Source organism: Kogia breviceps, chromosome 9, assembly GCF_026419965.1.
Source record: "Kogia breviceps isolate mKogBre1 chromosome 9, mKogBre1 haplotype 1, whole genome shotgun sequence".
Taxonomy (NCBI): Eukaryota; Metazoa; Chordata; class Mammalia; order Artiodactyla; family Physeteridae; genus Kogia; species Kogia breviceps.
Genome location: NC_081318.1, coordinates 76580606 through 76588680, shown reverse-complemented (window position 1 = coordinate 76588680; position 8075 = coordinate 76580606). Strand labels below are relative to the sequence as shown.

Here is an 8075-nt window from a genome sequence, read left to right as displayed (position 1 = left end):
TGGGGTTAACCATGTCTCATCCACGACCCTCCTTGGTGAGAATTATGAAGATGATGATCTAGTAAACTCTGATGAGGTTATGAAGAAACCATGTCCAGTACAGATTGTTCTTGCACATGAAGATGACCGTAACTTTGAGCTTGATGAAGAAGCTTTGGAGTAGATATTGCTACAGGAGCACATAGGAGATCTTAACATAGTACAGGTATCCGTGGCAGGAGCTTTTAGTAAAGGGAAATCATTTCTACTGGACTTCATGCTTAGATATATGTATAACAAGGTGAATAGTGTCTTTTAAACTGAGCTGAGTTAAAAACAAAAATTACCAACCAATACTGTTTAAAAATAGTAGACAAAAAACAGTAAGAGCTGTATCTTTAATTTTACGAAAATACAGTTCTTGATAAGACTTCTCAGTTAAGCAGTAATATAAATTTGTTGGAGCTCTTGATTCTTCTTCATCTCCATAATTCCTTTTTGCATGTAGTACATATTGAGGCATATGATTGAGCACCTGTGTTCCAAGCATTGTACCTCTAACCTAAGATGTCTGAGTGTACTCTGAGGTCTCTGAAGCACTGTTCAGTCTCTCGCTTTCTGTTATTTCCTCACACCTTCCCCTTCTTGATAGCCTTTACAACAATGGGTGAACTGGGCTGATAGAGACTTCTGTAAAGGTATACTTATGCTTCTCAAATAAGTCTCCTTCAGAGACTTTTACTTTTTGAGATAAGGTTCAGTTCCTTAAAGTGACTTCCATGGCCTTCCATGATCTCTGAGCTTCAACCCTTGTCTCTGTATGTCAGGTATACTATAGTTTTTGCAGTTCCTCGAATATGTTGTGTTATCTCTCAAATGTTGCTAATCTTTTCTTTTTTTTTTTTTTTTTTTTTGCGGTACGCTGGCCTCTCACTGTTGTGGCCTCTCCTGTTGCAGAGCACAGGCTCCGGACGCGCAGACTCAGCGGCCATGGCTCAAGGGCCCAGCCGCTCCGCGGCATGTGGGATCTTCCCGGACCGGGGCACAAACCCATGTCCCCTGCCTCGGCAGGCGGACTCTCAACCACTGCGCCACCAGGGAAGCACGGCTAATCTTTTCATAGGAAGCCTTCCTTGGTTTCTAAGACTGTGTTATGACCATATGGCTCAGGTCCTATGTTTCATTGATACTACTTTAGTTACTTATTTTTCCTGGCTAGTTTACTGTCAGGAGTGGGCCTTATCTTGATTACCGTATCTCCCATGCCTGGCAAAATAATTGGCCCATAGTAAGCACTTATTTTCGGTTTTGACTGATGAATCACCCTTTCTCTACAAATTTTCACTTTTTGATGGTACCAGAGACAATTGTTATTTCCCTCCCCCTCCCTGACTTCAACTTTCTCCCCAGAACAAAAGCAAAAAAAAATTTTTTTTTCACTTGAGTCAGAATATTTTTCTAACAGTTGAAAGTTAGACTGAGGGAATGAGAGTTTAATAGGAACCAAGAAGGAGGAACTGAAAATTTGTAGTGGAGCACTTAGTGGGGAGGGCCTTATAGGAGGACGTTTTAGACATTCAGAAGGCCACATGAAGGTGCTAGAAATAACACTTTGACAGAATTATGTAATTGTCTAAACATCTGTCAGGGTGTTCACCTTTATGAGTTCTGTGTAAATCTGTAACTGGCTATGCATCCTACTTGAGATAAGTAATAAGGCAAACATTCCTAGTTGATTTTCAGGAAGCTTTTCAATATTCTTCCCATAGAGAGGTCTTCAGACATGTTCAAGCATGCCTGAGTATCAAGAATGTAGTTCATGATAAAGAACACTATTTTACACAATTTGGAAATTGAGAAAGATACAGTATTTTAAGGTTTTTCCTCTTAGACTTGATTATTTTCCAGAATTTTACATCTGAAGTAGAGAAATATATAAACAGTGACTTAATTCTTTAAAAAAAAAATGTCTGTACATTTAAAGATGGTAAAGAATTTCTGTATTTTGAGGCTCTAACTCCTTGAGTTAGCTTGTGTATATTGTTTCTATCTGTGTCTGAGCTGTTCACTGCAAATGTATTTGATTCCAAGCAGGTCACAGACTGTTAGAAGGGGAAGGAAGCTTAGATCACTTGTCTAGCAAGTTTCACCTTAGATGCCATTTCTTATTTGATCTCTGATCAATTAGTAGTTCAGAGGGGGAGTAGCAGCCCACACACGTCATATATTTGTAATCTCTGAACTAATAGAATTTCCTCCTTTGTGGGGAAGATACTGAAGCCACAGAATGGTAACGAGGGCCTGAGGCTACACACCTAGTTAGCAGTTTCTAAGATAGATGTCTTTATTAATTTTCATTCATAAGGTTTCCATATAGGATTCCTGATGTAAATAATCTTATTCTGTTAATTGAAAATCACATTAAACCATGTTAAATTTGGAGGAATAACAGGCTTCTACTTATACTGACTTAGTGGTGGGTCATGCTTTTCCTAGGAGATGAAAGTAAAGAAGAAAAAACAGTGGGATAGTTTTGGAATATTTCATTAACCTGTATGCCTGCAAAGATGGGATGGTAGTTGAAGAAGGTAGGAGATGAACAATGGCTTTATACAGTCGTCCCTAGGTATCCCAGAGTGCGGGCGGAATTGTGTGTGGGGGGTGTTGATTCCAAGACCTCCAGTGGATGCCAAAATCCCTGGATGTTCGGGTTCCTTATATAAAATGGTGTAGTACAGTCAGCCCACTGTATCTGTGGGTTTCACATCTGGAGGACCTACTGTACTGACTTCATATGTCTTCTGTATTGACCTGAATCAGTTTATGTAAAGGGGCAGTTCATTAAAGGAGCCAAATGTAAATATTTTACGTTATGATTTAGAAATAGATACATGTTTTAATTTCGATTAGTTAGAAAAGGAATCATAACAAAGCTGAATGTGAGTTCTTTTCTGTTGGATAAAAACAAAAACTTGGGTAGCTAAGTTCTGAAAACCAAGTATATTCTGAGATTGTTACCAAACATTTCCAAAGTACAGGGGAAATTCTGATTTTTAGGTCTCATTTTCTTGCAAAGTAAACAGCTTCTTACACAGTTTTTTTTTTAAGCTGCTACTTGTATTATGAAAATAGGTTGTTTTGCTTGAAATATAGGAGAAAAGAAGTCAGTCTTTTGTAAACTTGAGAAATGAAGTAAAAGTTTTTCTGGAATAAAATTCCTTCATGTCATGATGGAATTAATCGGTTATTTATTTATTTTATTTTTATTTTTTTAAAAAAAGAACAGATGCAGCAGGTTAAGGCTACAGAAGCTAGAGGGGACTGCCTGGGTTTGAAACCAGGGTCTGCCACTTACTAGCTGTGTGACTTTAAGCAAGTCTCTTAACCTCTTTGTGCCTCAGTTTCCCCATCTGCTGAATGGAGATGAAACAATATTTACCTTTTATGGTGGTTGTGAGGACTAGAGTTAAAATATGTAACGAATTTAGAATACTGTCTTACAAAGACCAAGCTCCCAAAGACTGTTAGCTCTTCCTATTGCATTTGCAATAAAACCATAAGGGAAATTTTAAACGCAAGAACACAAATGGTTATTTTTGGAAGAGAGAGAGCTTGATAGGTTCAGTGATGGGTATATGGGGGTCTCAAAGGTATTAGTTATGTTCTATTTTTTTAAAGTTGGGTAATGGATATATTTTTGTTGTTTTATTATTATGCTTTATAACTTACATATAAATTACATCTTTTAAAATATCTATCAAATAGTGCATAATTTTTAAGAGTTGAAAAAAATAAAATAATCTCCACCAAATATATTCAAATTTATATGTCTTTTATGATTTCAGGGTACTGTCTGCTTCAGCTAAGGCCAGTCCTCCCCCCCGCCAACCCCACCTTTCCCAGCATTCCCTGGAAGCACTGGCCTCTCAGGCTTTACCAGAGTGGTCCCTTCAAGGAAAATTTGCCAGACACCTGTACCTTGCAATGCCCTGGGGTGCAGCTCACATCACACGATCCTCCTGCAGATACTCAGCAACCTTGTACTGTTATCTTTAAACGTATCTTGGTTTTAAAAATTCTTTCCTGTGACTTCCCTGGTGGCGCACTGGTTAAGAACCTGCCTGCCATTGCAAGGGACACCGGTTCAAGCCCTGGTCCAGGAAGATCCCACATGCCGTGGAGTAACTAAGCCCATGCGCCACAACGACTGAGCCTGCACTCCAGATCCCACGAGCCACAACTACTGAAGCCTACACACGTAGAGCCTGTTCTCCATGACAAGAGAAGCTATGACAATATGAAGCACGTGCACCGCAACGAAGACCCAACACACACAAAAACTTTTAAAAATAAATTTTTAAAAAAAGAATCAACCTGCCAATCCAGGGGACACTGGTTCGATCCCTGGTCCAGGAAGATCCCACATAACACGAAGCAACTAAGGCCATGCACCACAATTACTGAAGCCCGCGCGGCTAGAACTGAGCTCCCCAACAAGAGAAGCCACCACAATGAGAAGCCCGCGCACCGCAACAAAGAGTAGCCCCCGCTCACCGCAACTAGAGAAAGCCCGCGCACAGCAACGAAGACCCAACGCAGCCATAAATAAAGAAATAAATAAATTTATTTTTTTTAAAAGGTCTAGCTGTGACCGGCTGAGGCGGCGCAGCGGCATAGGGATGGTAGCCTTGCCCGGCTGCTACAGCACTAGGGTGTCAGTCGGTCCCACGCAGAACACTTCAGTTCTGCCCTGCAAGTATATATTTAATAACTGATTGGTGTGTCCCTTTAATACAAGAAAATGGAAACTGAACAGCCAGAGGAAACCTTCCCCAACACCAAAACCAATGGCGAATTTGGTAAACCCCCTGCTGAAGATATGGAAGAGGAACAAGCTTTTAAAAGATCTAGAAACACCGATGGTTGAATTATGCATGTTCTGCTTCGGAGCAAGAATGCTGGGGCAGTGATTGGAAAAGGAGGCAAGAATATTAAGGCTCACCATACAGACTGCAACGCTAGTGTTTCAGTCCCAGACAGCAGTGGCCCCGAGCGCATACCGAGTATCAGTGCTGATATTGAAACAGTTGGAGAAATTCTGAAGAAAATCAACCCTACCTTGGAAGAGGGCCTGCAGTTGCCATCACCCACTGCAACCAGCCAGCTCCCACTCGAATCTGATGCTGTAGAATGCTTAAATTACCAACACTATAAAGGAAGCGACTTTGACTGCGAGTTGAGACTGTTGATTCATCAGAGTCTGGCTGGAGGAATTATTGGTGTCAAAGTTGCTAAAATCAAAGAACTTCGAGAGAACACTCAGATAACAATCAAGCTTTTCCAGGAATGCTGTCCTCAATCCTCTGACAGACTCCTTTTTATTGGAGGAAAACCTGATAGGGTTGTAGAGTGCATAAAGATGGTCCTTGAACTTATATCATAGTCTCCCATCAAAGGACGTGCTCAGCCTTATGATCCCAGTTTTTACGACGAAACCTATGAGTATGGTGGTTTCAATTTTTTTTTTTTTTTTTTTTTTTTTTTTGTGGTACGCGGGCCTCTCACTGTTGTGGCCTCTCCCGTTGTGGAGCACAGACTCCGGACGCTCAGGCCCAGTGGCCATGCATGGCTCACGGGCCCAGCCGCTGCGCGGCATGTGGGATCTTCCCAGACCGGGGCACGAGCCCGTGTCCCCTGCATTGGCAGGCGGACTCTCAACCACTGCGCCACAAGGGAAGCCCAATATGGTGGTTTAAAATGATGTTCCATGACTGCCGTGGATGTCCCATGGGATTTCCCATGCTGGGAAGAGGTGGTTTTGACAGAATGCCTCCTGGTCGGGTTGGGCATCCCATGCCTCCATCCAGAAGAGATTGTGATGATAGGAGCCCTCGCCAAGGACATCCTCCTGGACGAGGGGCCCCAGGTGGTGGCAGAGCTCGGAATCTTCCTCTTCCTCCACCACCATCTAGAGGAGGAGATCTAATGGCCTATGACAGAAGAGAGAGACCTGGAGACCGTTATGATGGTGTGGTTGGTTTCAGTGTTGATGAAACCTGGGACTCTGCAGTAGATACATGGAGCCCATAAGAGTGGCAGATGGCTTATGAACCACAGGGTGGCTCTGGATGTGATTATTCTTATGCTGGGGGTCGTGGCTCATATGCTGATCTTGGCGGACCTATGATTACTACACAAGTAACTATTCCCAAAGATATGGCTGGATCTATTGTTGGCAAAGGTGGTCAGCTGATTAAACAAATCCGTCATGAGTCAGGAGCTTCGATCAAAACTGATGAGCTGGGCTTCCTTGGTGGCGCAGTGGTTGAGAGTCCGCCTGCCGATGCAGGGGACAGGGGTTCGTGTCCCGGTCCGGGAAGATCCCACATGCCACGGAGCGGCTGGGCCCATGAGCCATGGCCGCTGAGCCTGCGCGTCCGGAGACTGTGCTCCGCAACGGGAGAGGCCACAGCAGTAAGAGGCCTGCGTACCACAAAAAAAAAAAAAAAAAAAAAAAAAAAAAAAACCCAAAAACCAAAACAAAACAGAACAAAAAAAAAAACTGATGAGCCTTTAGAATGGTCCAAAGATCGGATCATTACCGTTACAGGAACACAGGACCAGGTACAGAATGCATAGTATTTGCTGCAGAACAGTGGGAAGAAGTATGCAGATGTTGAAGGATTCTAACGCAAGATATTTTTTTCTTTTTTATAGTGTGAAGCAGTATTCTGGAAAGTTTTTCTAAGACTAGCGAAGGGGCTTCCCTGGTGGCGCAGTGGTTGAGAGTCCGCCTGCCGATGCAGGGGACACGGGTTCGTGCCCGGGTCCGGGAGGATCCCACATGCCGTGGAGCGGCTGGGCCTGTGAGCCGTGGCCGCTGAGCCTGCGCGTTCGAAGCCTGTGCTCTGCAACGGGAGAGGCCACAACAGTGAGAAGCCCGCGTACCGAAAAAAAAAAAAAAAAAAAAAAGACTAACGAAGAACTGAAGATCATTTTTAAAAGTCTGCTTCTGTTTAAAAGGCAACATTCCTCTGCTTCGTAGGTGTTCTGCGTTTGAGGTGTAGTGAAATCTTTGCTGTTCACCACGTGTAATATTTTAATTCCTTACAAACAGGGTTGGGGGGTGAGGGTGTGTGTGCAAAAACTAACTTTGAAATTTCGAAACAGCAGCAGAGTGAGTGACTTTTCATTTTTGTTCACTGTTGGTGTTTTAAAAAAATCCCCCCATGTAATTGTTGTGAACTCTCTGCTTTGTGGTCACTGTAACATGTCGGGGTGGGGAGGGACAGGGAGGAAAAGTAACAGTAGTCCATATGTCCCTGGCATCTATTCAGAGCTGTGTGCTCAATGTAACGCTCTTTTGTAAGACACGTTTTATGATTTTTAAAATAAATTTAGTGAACCTATTTTGGGTGGTCACTTTTTTTTTAAGACCGTCATTTTTCAAATGGCTGAGTTCCCCTCAACCTGCCCCCAAACTAAACATTACGTTTAATTTTCTGTTCTCTGTTGGATATAAATTAATGCAACTCTTCTTGGACTTAGGCAAAATATCCTGACACATTCAGTTCTGGTGATTTCTTAAGTGATTTCAAAGTCCATTGCTTGGGAGGAAATTCCACCACACATTCATGCTTATAATAAGCTGGGGATTTTTGTTTGTTTTTGCAAATGCTTGCCCCTACCTTGCAACAATTTTCTGTTTGTAATTGTGAAGAACCAAGGTGGGGAGCAATACAACAGATGGAGTAGTTGGTATAAGTATATACCAGAAGCCTAATTAATGGTGGCAAGTTTTATTAATCAGAATAATACTTGGTTATGGAAGTGGCTGATGCTAAATAAATTCTGATTATTTTTTATTAGATAATTTTTCTCCTGTAGACTTAAACCATCAGCTTGGTAGTGTCTATTAGTTAAACTTTGTAAAAAGTATATATATATATATATATATATATATATATATATATATATATATATATACACTTGTTTTTCCATTGTATGCAAATTGAAAGAAAAAGATGTACCATTTCCCTGTCATATGTTGGGTCATGTTTGAAAATGTTTGTGTTGGAAATGTTGGAAATGTTTGT

The 8075-nt window shown here is 41.8% G+C and overlaps 1 pseudogene; it reads left to right on the top strand.

Moving 5' to 3' along the window:
• Positions 1 to 4717: 4717 nt before the first annotated feature.
• On the top strand, positions 4718 to 6727 carry LOC131762432 (heterogeneous nuclear ribonucleoprotein K-like; annotated as a pseudogene).
• Positions 6728 to 8075: the final 1348 nt, after the last annotated feature.